Source organism: Pleurodeles waltl, chromosome 5 (assembly GCF_031143425.1).
Source record: "Pleurodeles waltl isolate 20211129_DDA chromosome 5, aPleWal1.hap1.20221129, whole genome shotgun sequence".
Classification (NCBI taxonomy): Eukaryota; Metazoa; Chordata; class Amphibia; order Caudata; family Salamandridae; genus Pleurodeles; species Pleurodeles waltl.
The window spans coordinates 1,259,444,499-1,259,460,649 of record NC_090444.1 but is presented as its reverse complement, the minus strand read 5'-3'; positions in this window follow the sequence as shown (position 1 = coordinate 1,259,460,649).

Sequence of the window (16,151 nt, the reverse complement as noted above, 5' to 3'; positions counted from 1 at the left end):
CTGCACTTGAGGGGGGATTCCTGTGGGATGGCGAATTGCTGACATCAGGTCTGGCTCCAACTGGGTACACAGTTCCTGGATTGTGGCACGGTCAAACCCGTATGTGATAATCACATGTCTTTCCTCTATTGTCGACAGGTCCACCAACGGTCGGTACACCGGAAGATGCCGCCATCTCCTCACATGTCCCAGCGGACGGTGCCTATGAAGGACAACAGCGAGCACAGAGTCAAACAACTCAGAGGTACGTACCCACAGTTTACACAGAATACCATTCATACACAAAAAGTGGCCTGTATGTGTGTTGAGTCTAGGCGTGTGTGACGCAGTTGAAAATGAAGCCATGTGGGCCCCTGAAATGGCGGCTGCCTGACCTCTAAAGTGGGACAATGGGATGTGAGGTAACTGCGCTGGCGTTGTACACCGTTGCGGTAGGAGGTCAAAGACAGCGGCGCAATGCTGCATTGGTTAACATTGGACCCTATGGGTCCCAGGAGCCAATGACGATGTATGCCGGCGGTGACGGTACGCACCGCCGCGGACGTGACCGCCATTTTCTATCTGTTCAATCACTCGATACCTGATCTTCGACAGGAGAGGACCTACACTGCAAGTGCTGCTGTGACCTCGGTCTGGAATAGACAATGGCTTGAGTGTCTGGGGAAAGGGCCCCTACCTTCACATCGGAGGAGTTGGAGAAACTCGTGGATGGGGTCCTTCCCCAGTACACTCTAATCTACGGTCCTCCAGACAAACAGGTAAGTACACAGGGAGCATGATGTATGGGCTGTGCCTGTGTGGAGAGGGCTGGATGTAAGAAGGAAGGGCGGGGTGTGCGGCGTGCATGAAACGACGGTGAATGCATGTGCCACATGGCAAGGGTAGGGATGGGGGCCAATCACTTTGACGGTGCAGTAGGTAATAACTTACTCTTCCCCCTGTACATATAATGTAGGTCAGCGCCCACCAGAAAAAATATATTTGCCATGCCATCGCCAAGGACGTCCGGACCCTGGGGGTCTGCCACAGACAGAGCACCCACTGCCGGAAAAGATGGGAGGACATTCCCCGCTGGAGCAAGAAGACGGCGGAGTCTCAGCTACGGATGGCTTCCCAACGTGGGAGAGATGCCCGTCGCACCATGACCCCCCTGATGTTCAGGATCCTGGCGGTGGCCTACCCGGAGTTGGATGGGCGCTTGAAGGCATCACAGCAGAAACAAGGGGGTGAGTACACTCTCATTCTGCTGACTTTGCACGCAGTGGAGGGGTCTGGGTGGGGGAGGTGGGCTGTGGGTTTCCCTAGACCAGGGCGAGTTCCATAGGCAAGGTCCCTCCGTAAGGCAGGCCATGTGGCACCCCACCCCACCTCTGTAGAGTGTCAAGTACACCTAGTCATGCCCCTGTGTCATCTATGTGTGCAGATGTCGTCCATAGCCTTGTAGGCCATTTCCCAGGAATTGAACAGTGGAGCCCAAGAGCGCGGCGTAGTGCAGGGGGCTTCTGTGTGCCACCCCCATCTACAGGTACAGCCACCACCATCCCTTCCAGCACCACCCTCCCAGCAGCCCCTCAGCCTTCGCCCTATGCCCGCTCACCCGGGAGGGTGGGCATCACCTTCGCCCCAGGCACCTCAGGCCCTGCCACAGTCACCCCTGCTGCCCTCAATGAGGAGGCCATTGACCTCCTCAGGTCCCTCACTGTTGGGAAGTCTACCATTTTGAATGCCATCCAGGGTGTAGAAAGGCAGTTGCAACAAACAAATGCATTCCTGGAGGGCATTCATTCTGGTCAGGCGGCCCTTCAGCGAGCTTTTCAGACTCTGGCCTCAGCACTGATGGCAGCCATTGTCCCTGTGTCTAGCCTCCCCCTCCAACTTCCTCCACCCCGACCCAATCCCCTATACCCCAGCATATCCCAAACACACCTACAGACCAGCATGCACACACGTCAACACACAAGGGAAGCTCAGGCAAACATAAGCACCACACATCCTGCAGGCACTCACGCAAGCATCACACACATGCAGACACACCAACATCCACTGCCTCCACTGTGTCCCCCTCCTCCTCGTCTCCCTCCTCCCTCCCAGTCTCGTCTACACTCACACTTGCATGCACTACCTCTACAGCCACTATGTCCCTCTCCAGCACACCCACCACCACACCCCACCGACGTGCAGTCACCACCCCCACTACCATTCACACGTCCCCTGTGTCCTCTCCCAGTGTGTCTGTGACATCACCTCCCAAGATACACAAACGCAGGCACACACCCACCCAACAGCCATCCACCTCACAACAGCCTCCAGCGCATGCACCTTCACCCAAAGTCAGCAAACGAACACCTCCTACAACCACAACCTCTTCCTCCACTCCCAAACCCCCTCCAGCTACCCGTCCCAGTGTGTCCCAAAAACTTTTCCTGTCTAACCTTGACCTCTTTCCCACACCTCCCCCACCCCGTCCGTCTCATAGGTCCCGAACTAGCACCTCAGCCACAACATCTCCGAGACCAGTGGTGCCTGTAGTCACCGGAATCTGGAGTGCAGTGGCCACCAGGGCAGCCAGTGTGGCACGGAGCCACAGCACAGACAGTTCCCTACCTGTGAAGCATCAGATGTTGGCCAGTGCCCGGCGGGAGAGGGGGAAGACTCCAGCCACCAAAGCTGCTCCCAGGGGTCCCGGTGGGAGTGTGGAGTCAGCTGTGACACCTTCCAAGGTGGGGAAGGGCCACAAGTAACTCGGCAAGTCTGGGAAGAGCAGCACGGCGGAGAAGACCGCCATCATCCCCGCTGCCCAGCAGGCCACCTCCAGCACCAGCCCAGCTGCCCAGGACAGGACCGCCAGCACCAGCCCACCTGCCCAGGACAGACCCGCCAGCACCAGCCCACTTGCCCAGGACAGGACCGCCAGCACCAGCCTACCTGACCAGGACAGGACCGCCAACACCAGCCCACCTGCCCAGGACAGGACCACCAGCACCAGCACAGCTGCCCAGGACAGGCCCGCCAGCACCAGCCCAGCTGCCCAGGAGGCCACCGCCAGCACAAGCCCACCTGCCCAGGAGGCCACCGCTAGCACCGGCCCAGCTGCCCAGGAGGCCACCGCCAGCACAGGCCCAGCTGCCCAGGAGGCCACCGCCAGCACAAGCCCCACTGGGCCATGAAGGACCGCCAGCACAAGCCCCGCTGGGCCATGAAGGACTGCCAACAAAAGCCCCGCTGGGCCATGAAGGACCGCCAGCAAAAGCCCCACTGGGCCATGAAGGGCCACCAGCAAAAGCCCCTCTGGGCCATGAAGGACCGCCAACAAAAGCCCCGCTGGGCCATGAAGGACCACCAGCAGCTGAGTCCCTGCAATGGAGACCACCGCCTCAAGCACCGCTGCACAGGGCACCGCCGTCTCAAGTACCGCTGAACAGGGCACCGCCGTCTCAAGCACCGCTGTACAGGGCACTGCCGTCTCAAGCACCGCTGAACAGGGCACTGCCGTCTCAAGCACCGCTGGCCCATGAGCGGCAAGGGCACTGATGCAACTGAGTCTGTCACGGGGTGAATGATGCACTCTGAGCACAAAGCCCCCTCCAGAACCAGTGGAGAAAGGCATCCACTACCTCTGTCCTTAGCAGGATGAAGCACTCTGGGCACCATGCCCCCTCCAGAACCAGTGGAGAAAGGCATCCACTACCTCTGTCCTTAGCAGGATAAAGCACTCTGGGAACAATGCCCCCTCCAGAACCAGTGGAGAAAGGCATCCACTACCTCTGTCCTTAGCAGGATGAAGCACTCTGGGCACCATGCCCCGTCCAGAACCAGTGGATATTGCCATCCACTACCTCTGTCCTTAGCAGGATGAAGCACTCTGAGTACCATGCCCCCTCCAGAACCAATGGAGAAAGGCATCCACTACCTCTGTCCTTAGCAGGATAAAGCACTCTGGGCACAATGCCCCCTCCAGAACCAGTGGAGAAAGGCATCCACTACCTCTGTCCTTAGCAGGATGAGGCACTCTGGGCACCATGCCCCCTCCAGAATCAGTGGAGACTGTCATCCACTTGAGAGACTGTGGCTTTGCACTCCCCAGGATTGAACAGTGGGCAAACCACCCACTGTAGAGACTTGAGAGACTGTGGCTTTGCACTCCCCAGGATTGAACAGTGGGCAAACCACCCACTGTAGAGACTTGAGAGACTGTGGCTTTGCACTCCCCAGGATTGAACAGTGGGCAACCCACCCACTGTAGAGAATTGAGAGACTATGGCGGTCATTCTGACCCTGGCGGTCAAAGACCGCCAGGGCGGAGGACCGCGGGAGCACCGCCGACAGGCCGGCGGTGCTCCAATGGGGATTCCGACCGTGGCGGTAAAGCCGCGGTCGGACCGGCAACACTGGCGGGCTCCCGCCAGTGTACCGCCGCCCCATTGAATCCTCCAAGGCGGCGCAGCTTGCTGCGCCGCCGAGGGGATTCCGACCCCCCCTACCGCCATCCAGATCCCGGCGGTCCGACCGCCGGGATCCGGATGGCGGTAGGGGGGGTCGCGGGGCCCCTGGGGGCCCCTGCAGTGCCCATGCCACTGGCATGGGCATTGCAGGGGCCCCCGTAAGAGGGCCCCTAAATGTATTTCACTGTCTGCTGTGCAGACAGTGAAATACGCGACGGGTGCAACTGCACCCGTCGCACAGCTTCCACTCCGCCGGCTCGATTCCGAGCCGGCTTCATCGTGGAAGCCTCTTTCCCGCTGGGCTGGCGGACGGCCTGAAGGCGACCGCCCGCCAGCCCAGCGGGAAAGTCAGAATTACTGCCGCGGTCTTTCGACCGCGGAACGGTAACCTGACGGTGGGACTTTGGCGGGCGGCCTCCGCCGCCCGACAAGGTCAGAATGAGGGCCTATGGCTTTGCACTCCCCAGGATTGAACATTGGGTAAACCACCCACTGTAGAGACTTGAGAGACTGTGCTGTGGCTTTGCACTCCCCAGGATTGAACAGTGGGCAAACCACTGAGACTGTAGAGACTTGTGAGACTGTGGCTTTGCACTCCCCAGGATTGAACAGTGGGCAACCCACCCATGGTAGAGACTTGTGAGACTGTGGCTTTGCACTCCCCAAGATTGAACAGTGCAGTACAGATGCCCCCCTTTCCCTCCCACTGAGGTGCCTGTTTAGTTGATCTCTGATGCCCCTGCAGTGTTCTCTCCATCATGGTCGAGGATCTTGTGTGGGCCTCGCCCATACCGTGTGGACCCAGTGTTCCACGGACTTTATTAGAGCACTACCTGGACTACTATGCTTGGTATATATTTCTGCCTACTTGCTTTTAATATATTACAATGGTTACACTCATTTGCTATTGTCTTTGCATTCTTTCAGGGGGTTTGGGGGGTGTAACTGTGATGTATTGATGTGTGTGTTGTAGTGGATGAGGGTGGAGGTGTTGCGTGCGTGTGTCCCTGTTTTTTCCCTCCCCCCTCCCCTGTGTCGTAGGTGCAGTACTCACCGTGGTCTTCGCCGCCGGCGTTCGTGCTCCTGGTAGAGGAGCAGGAAGACTATTGCAGGTAGAATTTGGAGTTCCGGATCCATGGCGTTCTCGTTCCTCGTGGGGTGTGTAGAGGTGAGCGTTTTTCCTTCGGTATTCCTGTTTCCGCCGTGTTTTTATCTGCGGTGAATCTGCCCCAGAAAAGGTGGTGGATTGGCCTGTTGTGATACTGTGGGCGGTACATTGTCCTCCGCCTGTCTGTTGGCGGTGACCGCCAAGCTCTTTGTTTGTACCGCCGTGGCGGTCGGAGTGTTAAAGTGGCTGTCTTTGTTGGCGGTTTCCGCCACGGTCATAATAGCAATTTTTTTTTCCGCCGGCCTGTTGGTGGTCTTACCGCTTTATCACCATCCGCCAGGGTTGTAATGATCACCATTGTGTCTCAAACCAGCAAAACCACATCAATATCACACCCTACTATTTGAACTGACACTCTCACATTGCACACATGCCATGGATTGTCTTCATATTAAAGCCACATAGGTACAGATGTGTAAATTAATCCAAACACCCTTTCCATGCAAAATCCCTGTAATGGACCCACACCCACATTGCAAGTGAATGTAAGGGAGATGGGATGCACAATATTTTCAGGGAGAAAATTATTCAACATTCACAATGTAAACAATGCCTTTAGAATATGAATGGAAGCATCAGGGGGACCCCAGGTAGGATGCAGTCCTGGGACATTTGTCACTTTCCACAGGCCCATAAAACACTATTTGCACAGGAACTGGACCTTCATGTAACACAGGAACAACCGATTGTAGAATCAAGTGACATGCCTATGTGCCAAATGTGTATGTGCAAGTTAAGAAAGAAAATACAACAGAAACAGCATGGGTTACACATGTAGATTAAGGGGGTCATTCTGACCCTGGCGGCTGGTGACCGCCAGGGTCACCGACCACGGGAGCACCGCCAACAGGCTGGTGGTGCTCCCGAGGGCATTCTGACCGCGGCGGTTCAGCCGCGGTCAGAAAGGGTAAACCGGCGGTCTCCCGCCGGTTTACCGCTGCCCCAATGAATCCTCCATGGCGGCGGAGCGCGCTCCGCCGCCATGGGGATTCAGACACCCCCTACCGCCATCCTGTTCATGGCGGGAAACCCGCCATGAACAGGATGGCGGTAGGGGGTGCCGCGGGGCCCCTGGGGGCCCCTGCAGTGCCCATGCCAATGGCATGGGCACTGCAGGGGCCCCCGTAAGAGGGCCCCGCAAAGTATTTCAGTGTCTGCTTTGCAGACACTGAAATACGCGACGGGTGCAACTGCACCCGTCGCACCCCTGCAACTACGCCGGCTCAATTCTGAGCCGGCGTCCTCGTTGCAGGGACATTTCTGCTGGGCCGGCGGGCGCTCTTTTGGAGAGCGCCCACCGGCCCATCGGAAATGTCTGAATGGCCGCCGCGGTCTTTTGACCGCGATGCGGTCATTCGGCGGCGGAACCTTGGCGGACGGCCTCCGCCGTCCGCCAAGGTCTGAATCACCCCCTAAGTAGCTTGAAGCTACACACATGAAAATGGATACATGGTTAGTCAAATGTATAACAAGGTAGCACAATTATACACTCTCCATGTGTGGACAAACAAAACTCTAGCTTGAACATATCATACGAATGTCCAATCTACATCACAGGGACAAATCTAGCACAATAAAAATTGACATTGGCCAAGTCAAGATGAAATACTCACCATATCAAACAACACACAATGCAATGGCATCTCAATTGGATTACCACCCACATATCCATCCAGTCAACACCTGCACTACCCACAATGTCAGATCTTGCCAACCACAGCATATGAAACAGTAATCAGGCTGAATCATATACTACTGTAGGCATACATCACAAATTATGCAAGAACATCAAAAAGGTAGAAAAGTAGTGGCAGGACAAATGTGTACCCAAAAAACACCTTGGGTTTATTAACTCAAGAGTACTGAGAAATAAAGGCCATTGACCCGTCCATTAGAAAGTCTCTACACATTGTTGTGCACCAGCTTGAATCTGATCACTGTCAAAGAACCTCCACAGGAACAGGATTCAAGTGGGCATGCCAACACCTCAGTGATCATCATTGGGTGCGGTTGGATTTGGGATGGACGGGCTTGGATTTGAGAGTGGTGGGTTTCACTTTGGGAGGGGTGGACTTAAAGTTGGGAGGGGTGGACTTATCGTTTGGAGGGGTAGGCTTCTTCTTTTGGGGTGGGAGGGATATGGCTGGTTTTAGGGTGTCAGGTGACACGGAAAGAATTGAATGTGGAAGGGATGGGTTGGGATGTTCGGGGGTCCTTTTGGTTTTGGGAGGGTGTGTGGACTACAGGGGTAAGGTCAAGTTCAAAATGAAAACTTTCTTGGGGAAAATGGGTTGGGAGGTTGAAGAAGTGGTTGTGTCAGTTGTGGGTGCTGATGTCGCTGATGTGTGCATGCTTGAGGCATGCTTGTGTTTGGGTGGTGTCTGTTCTGTTTCACGTGTGAGTGTGGGTGATTGTGTTTTTTATGGGTTGTGAGGTAAAGGTGATAGGTAATGTGGGAGTGGTGACTGTGTTTGTGGGTGTTGGGGTGTGTCTGGGTGTATGGTGTGTGTGGTGGCTGTGTCTGTGGGTTTTGGGGTGGTGTCTGGGGCTATGGTGTCTATGATGTGTGGCTCTGTAGGTGTTGGGTTGGTGTCTGGGGATATGGTGGGATTGGTGTGTGAGTCTGTGGGTATTGGGGTGGTGTCTGGGGTATGGTGTCCTTGGTGTGTGGGTCTGTGGGTGTAAGGGTGGTGTCTGGGAGTATGTTGGGAATGACGTGTAGGTCTGTGGGCATCAGGGTGGTATCTTTGTTTATGGTGTGAGGGTCAGTGGGGGCAGGGGTGGTGTCTATGGGAATGGTGAGTGTTGTGTGTGTGAGTGACTGTTATGTCTTGTGGTGCTTGGGTTTATGTGTGCTTCTTGTGTATGTTGAAGTGGGTGTGTGCGGATGTGTCTGTGTGCTTGGGACTGTTTGGGAAATAGGGAAATTGCATTGGGAAGAGGTAGGTGGTAGGGGTAGGATTGTGGGGGGTGGAGGGCTGCCATCAGTGAGGATGCCAGAGCCTGAAAAGGTCTCATTAGGCCAGACATGGCAGTGTGAATGCCTTGCAGGTACGCAACTATCTGCTGGAGCTGGCTGCCCTGAACCTGGATGGCATTTAGAATGGTAGTCTGACCCACAGGGTTACTCCTCAGGAGGCCAATAGCCTCCTCTCTCAGGGCAGCAGGTGCAACGGGGGTAGAGGGTGAGGTGCCCGGGACAAATGAAACCCCCACCCTCTTGGGTGAGCAGGGACAGCCAACTGGGTGGGGAGCAACAGGGAGGTTGAAGATGGAACTGGTGGTAGCGGACAAGGATGGAATAGGAACAGGTCCTGATGGGTCCACCACCACTAGAGAGTGGCCACTTGAGGAAGAATCTGAAGATGATAATGTGGATCCTGTGTCCTCTGTGGCACTCCCATCATACTCGAGGCCACTGGGTTCCTTTGTTTTGGATGTTTCATGACTGGAAGTACTGTGGCCAGCTGCTTCTCCACTTGGTTCGGCCTTGTCTCCTCCATTTGCCTGTGCTGATACTAAAATTACAAAGACAAATAGAGTCACTACATATGTCTGATCACATTTAAACAACAGCTGTGATTAGCAAACATTACCATAATGCATACTAGCCCCCAGCCACAAGCTTCAGCAAAGTAGCTCCAACATTTGCAACACCATATGCTTGCATGCTACATGAACTGTGAACAGTTGCCCACAGGAAATTCAGAGTCACAGACAACTCCAATTGCATGGGTGAAGTTGTGCAATAACAATACCCCTGGAGCAAGTATGAGACGCAACCACCTTGAATGGTTTGCCTTCTGTAACATTCCTTAGTAACCAGTTGTCACCAAATAGTATAGCAGTTCCAGGTTCAAGCTCACATACACAATGCAAGGTCATACATCCAGTTAATCTTCATATACCCAATACCACATCATGTTGCCAAATAATCCAGCCATGGTGCTGAAAGAAGCACAGTAGCAGGAAGAAGGTGGCATGAAAACATCCATGTCACACTGAAAATAAAATCCCCAATGGTCACTTCACTATATGTACATTGTCTAAATAGAATCATGGAGGTTGTACTAATGTTTTTCCGATAGATAACACATCTTACACAGGAATGTACACTAGAGAAAAACTGGGCAAAATGTCAGGGAGATCTGTCTACAAATATTCAAACCACAATTATTCAGCTAGGCCCAGGGAAATCATCTCTCTTGATTGGTACTCCTAAGAACACCCTACTCAGATTGCATAAGTAAAAGCCAATAGTCCGTTTAATATTATAGAGGCCCAGGGATTCTCAAGTGCCTGTAGAAGGCCCTTAATATGTTGCTCAATGGGAAGGCACATCACTGTCCCTTTCTGTCATGCAAACACAGATTATCTTGGATGAATGATTGTACACAACCCCATATGATTCCCACATTACTGCAAGCCACTCCCCGAAGCATGTCAACAAATAGGCAATGAGCCTTCGCCATTTAACATGTACTAAGCACTTTGCTAAATGATTCTACATCAATGACATGGAAATGCGAATTGAGGGCAAAAACTGCAGTCCTACCTGTCATGTCCTTCATTGCTTCTGCAATTGTACATGCCAAATTACATGGAATGACAGGTGAGGGTATGCATGAGCCACCAGTAATTGGTGGCACACGCCTGTCTGTGGCACCACATGGACTGCAGCCCCATCACATATTAATTCAAAAGACATGTGGGCATGCACACATATATGAGGGAATCAGACATCATCCCATGAAGACAAGTTGACCAAGCATGAGGCAGCGGTGAAAAGGATATGGCAAAAGTAAAAGGTACACATGCTAACATGTAGGCACAAGGAATGAAGGCAACAATGATGTCACCAAAATCATGTCACTAGACATTTACTACTTACCAAGAGAAAGTATTGATCTGTGACTGCACCTTAAGGGCAATATATGCTCTGTGACGTATGATGGCCACCTTCAGATGACAGACAATAGTGGAGCACCTGCACTTGTGACACACTGAGGACATGTGGCCTTTGGGGGCAGATTCCAAAAAACTCACTTGAGCAGACACATGGCTGAGAACATGAATCTATTATGTCATTTTGTTTGGGCTGACACACTGAACACAAGTGGCTGTTGGGTACAAATGACACCCACAACAACAAACAACATGTCCTGATTGATCAGTGTACTCAGACATGTGTTGGCCCTGGACAGTTAAGTGGTTGTAGACTGTCCTCTCTAGTGTCCTAGGTCACTGGGCTAATAGGTAAGGCACATAAACATGCACCAACTTCCATACCTACACAATTACTCATCTTGTGTGTCACACATGGCCCATCTCCAATCTACAGGGGGAGATGGCAGACTCTAACACATCAACTTGGCTATGTAACAGGCAGGAATATGCACAGGACTCACCCTCTTGTTGCTGCTGTGCTACCCTCAAATGCCCATCCAGCTCAGGGTAGGCCACCGCTAGAATGCAGGCCATTGGAGGGGGGCAGGCTCTGACATGTGCCCCGCCCACTTTGGGAGGACAGCCACAGCTGGACTTCTGTGATCTTCCAGGCCCAGCTTCTCAGGTCATCCCATTTCTTATGACAGTAGGCACTAAGCCAGCTATGGACCCCCAGGGTTCGCGTCTTCCAGGCGTTGGCTCTCCCAAATGCCCTTCTTCTGATGGGCATTGACCTGTATGGATGCAAGAGACAAATCAAAAGGTTACAGATCCATTTTTTTTCCAAATGGTTATGTCACACACATTTCAGAATCACTAACCACAAAAATGTTGAATTTGTCAGCACACCACAAGTGTAAGCACACATGCTGATAAGTACAGGGACATGATTACACACTTTTGGAGTCACCTGCAGACTAACCACTATCCTATTCATGACCTACACTGACTAAGCAAGACTACTGACATCAGGTAGTCTATGCTCAAGCAACATATACTGTGATGTGAGCCACAATGAAACACAACACACCATTGTGGCCTTCTGAAGGGTAAACTCTTTGGGCCTGACTGGACAAAAACAGTTATATTCAGCTACACAGACTCAATGCATTCAGTCCCTACAGGCAGCTATGATAGTACAGACTTCACCCTAAGACTTAAATGACAATGAAAGGGCTGTACTGGGCGACACGGAAAGTCTCTTCCCTGCACATGTGTAGACATGTGGGCTACCCAATATAAACTCATACCACTTCGGGGTAGATCTTTGTGATATGTACTTGTAGCACAGAACACACTGTTTACCATATGTGGCAATCCAACAGAGATGGCATCTAACTTATTAAGGTATGTTTGGTCTGATTGTTTGCATGTAACCAAGCTAATGAATTACACCATGCCCTACCCGAAATCAACAACCTATCTGCACTGTTGATTTGTCACTTGTGCAATAGACCTGTACTAAACAATTATGACTAACGTAAAAGTGACAACAGAGCTGTGGTAGTAAGTAACCTGTCATGAGTCAAAGTCACACTTTGACAATGAGGCAAAATGTACAAATGTACTAGGTCAGGGAGTTACCTTAGCACCCATTCCTAATGTAGTCAGTGGACAAAGGTCTTCAGGCCAAATCTTGCCACTGGAGACTCATTTTGGCCACATGCCAGGATCTGCAGGTCTACAGGGAGTGGGCCCAGTGCCACAGTTGCATAGCCACAGTAACTCTACCCCAGCTTAAACTATGTCCCCTACTGGTAGATACATCTGACAGGGCCTGGTCTCTGCAAGCTGAGCCTACAGATCCTTTTACACTCACATTTCCATCACTTCCATGCAAGACAGCACATTATGTGCCCATCCTCTATATGGGTTGTGGCTTGTGTGACACTCTGAAGGGCACAGTGAGCTTTATCTGTTTCTCATATGACAGTTTAGCAAGGCCAAATGTGGGATGAGTGATCTGTTGTATTATACACATTGCTTACAAGATCCTCAAATGACTCAAACAGTATTCATACACAGCTCATGCTGTGATGCACATATATGTTGTTTGACATTTACAACCATCATATCAAAAGATATGTCATTGTATGGCTGTAAAATCACCTTGTCTAGAGATAGGAATGCAACACAAGGAAGATCTAGGCCTATCACACATCACACAACACAATGTTCATGTGAAATACATAGAGTACTTCCCTCCACTACCTGCACCATATACATTCCATGCATGGCACACAAAATGTGACAACAGGCACCTAAAAAGTCAGACTGGCCCACAAAGGCATATTGTAGCCTATGAGGAAGGAAAGATGGTGTTGAACAGAGTCAAATATGCCTATGAGGTTCTTACCTGTTCCTCTGGCGAGCCGTAGAGCTGACCATACAGGCAAAAGACTTCCTCAACAAGCCTCTCCAGCTCCTCAGGAGGGGCCCTTTCACCTGCATGGCCTGGCATGATTGCTCCCAGAGGTGTCACACAGCAGCTAAAGTGGCAGAGGTGTTGATGGCAGCTATGTCAGGAGTCAAGTAATTGAATTTGCAAAACGCAGCATACCTGTTCGCCACGTACGAGGTCATCACTGCCGACGGGCACAGCCACTGGCCTGCGACTGTCACAGCCAACAATGTTAACCTATGGCTATGTCTGCCGCTGTTGAAATTACTCACCGTCTGGTCCACTTCCATCTACGGCTGTGGGAGGATCCTAAGTCCAGTGGAGTAGGTCAGGCATCTGCCATTTTGGCAGTTGGAAATACAGTATTGGGCCCTGATAAATAAGGCACAACACCAATATAGGTGTCTGATCATCACAAACATTCCCAAGCAGCCTTGTGTAGGTTCTACTACACAATCTCATAATCAAAGGGAGGGACAGGGAGAATTAGAGGTCCAGTGCACGGTCTTCCTAGGTGTATAATAGACAAAAAAGGGGTACACTGTTCCTAAAACGAAAGAGAGGTGAAACCTGTTTGTTTAGGAGCAAGAGCCCCACACATCCAATCATATGTCATGCTTCATCATCGGGGTGCTCCTTGTCAGACCGGCGCTGCAATGTCTGACGGGCTCCCCGTGAGTGGGCTCTTTGCCGGATGTCTTTTAAAGTTACTGCTGTGGTGAAATATGAGGAATTGAAACCTACTGGCAGATTAAAGGGAGGAGAGGATTAAAATTGGTTCTGTGCCCCGTCGGAAATCACTATTTAATGATCAACACAGGGTTCAGACCAAGATTAAAAACAACAACACGAAAGTGGTAGGATGAGGAGTAATGCCCAAACACTTTTAAAAAATGCAAGGAGGGGGACGGGAAACTATCACCTATCCTGGCGTCTCCTCCATTTGGGAGGAGATGCGGGGTAGGTGCCAACAGCTGGGATTGCCACCGCTTGAGTAGCGACAGTCCTAGGCTTATACCTCCCAAGGTGCCCTTCCTACAGATGGGGATGGGCGACCTGAGTGTGTTTAGGTGACCCTTTTGGACAGTACGCTTCAATGTAAGTGACTGCTTGGTAGTAGTCTGACCAATTGTTTGACTCACTGAATTAAGTCAGATCTTTTTAGGGACACTCCCTTTTTGATACAGGAGAAGTTTTTAAGCATTAATGGTCCTGAAGAAGCGTTGCCCGATCTGTGATGACCGCCAGACAAGAAACATGTTGACCAGTCTTTAGGGGTTCTGTGATAGATTCCCATCCCCCTCCTTGCATTTTTTAAAAGTGTTTCAGCATTACTCCTCCTCCTACCACTTTCGTGTTGTTGTTTTTAATCTTTGTCTGAACCCCGTGTTGATTATTAAATAGTGATTTCCAACGGGGTACAGAACCAATTTTAATCCTCTCCTGCCTTTAATCTGCCACTAGGTTTCAATTCCTCATATTTCACCACGGCAGTAACTTTAAAAGATCTCGGGCAAAGAGCCTCCTCACGGGTAGCCCGTCAGACATTGCAGCGCCGGTCTGACGAGGAGCACCCCGATAATGAAGCATGACATCCGATTGGATGTGTGAGGGCTCTTGCTCCTAAACAAACAGGTTTCCCCTCTCTTTCGTTTTAGGAACAGTGTACCCCTTTTTTGTCTACTACACAATCACCAGTGTAGTGTGTTGCCAGGCACAGATGGCATATTACGGCAGTGGACTGTCCACCGCTGCTGACAGTGTTTTTTGTGGTCAATATAGACTGTTAAATTTTGAGATGCATTACAGAGAAGAAAGTGTGGCTTTAGCCAAATCACTTGTGTGGACACACGTGTAGACAACCATGGGGGGTCACATTTTGCCCCTGCGTAGTTGACAGCTGTGATGTGTAATGGGATGAATGTATTTCCAGTCAGAAATTCTTTATCACATGATTTTGGTGCTATTCGTCATGTATGTTGGTGTGGACACAGTGAATAAAGCTCCAACTCATGTAATTACAAAAATAGGTACCCTGGGAGAGGAAGGAGGTGACACCCTCCAGTGTACCACCCATTGTCAGACTTTCAAACCATGGAAGAACATCACATCATCAAACAGTACCTTCTGAATGGGCAAACACTAATGGATTTATGTCATCAGTTCAAGCTAGAACTGATGCCTGAAAACACTAATTCAACATGCAAATAACCCACAATTTGACTCATGGCAATATTACACTTCCTGGCCACAGGGTCCTTCCAATACACAGGGGACATATTTGATGGTACATCCCAACCTATGTTCAGTGGTGTGTTAAGAGACGTCCTATCAGCAATGATGATACACATTGACAGCTATATCAGGTTCCCAGATGTGAGGATTTAGCCAATGTGAAGGCTGACTTCTATAGTTTTGCTCACCTCCCACATGTGGGGGAGCCATTGATGACAATCATGTTGCCTTGCTGCCACCACAGTCCAGTGAACAGGTCTATTGCAATAGGAAGCACTTCCATTCTATAAACATGCACGTTGTCTGCTTGTCAGATCTCTACATCTCATGCGTTTGTGCCTAATGCCCAGGTTAAGCCCACGATTGCTCTGTTCTGCGGAACAACACCATACCCTAGCTGATGTCACAACTGCAAACAGAGAGGGCCTGGCTGGTTGGTAAGTCACATCTATCCTCATTTTGTGTGTGCAATGTCAGGTGCCATAATCATGAAATGAGTGACTCACTGTGGCAATTTTGTCTCATTCCTAAAAAGGAGACTCAGCACATGCAAACTGTCCTTGGTCATTGATGCCACTGAGGAATCCAACTATGCCAGGGGGAAGTCTGCTTCAATAAAGCCTATGGAAGAAGGCTGCGGGCGGTGGAGCAGGCGTTTGGGCTCCTGAAGGCCAGATTTCGCTGTTTGGACAGGACTGGGGAAGCCGTCCTCTGCTCACCTGGAAAAGTGTGTCAGATCACTGGCATGCTGCATGCTCCATAACATCGCCCTGCAGAAGATTATCCCTTACATCACAGAGGTGGGGGAGTCAACTGTGCCACTGGGTGAGAATCCTGAAATGCCAAATAAAGTTGATATTGGTGAAGAGGAAGGAGCTGACTTGTGACAATATCTCATCGACAGCTTTTTCTCATGAGTGTAAGTATGTCATGAGATGTCATGACTTTGACTGTACAA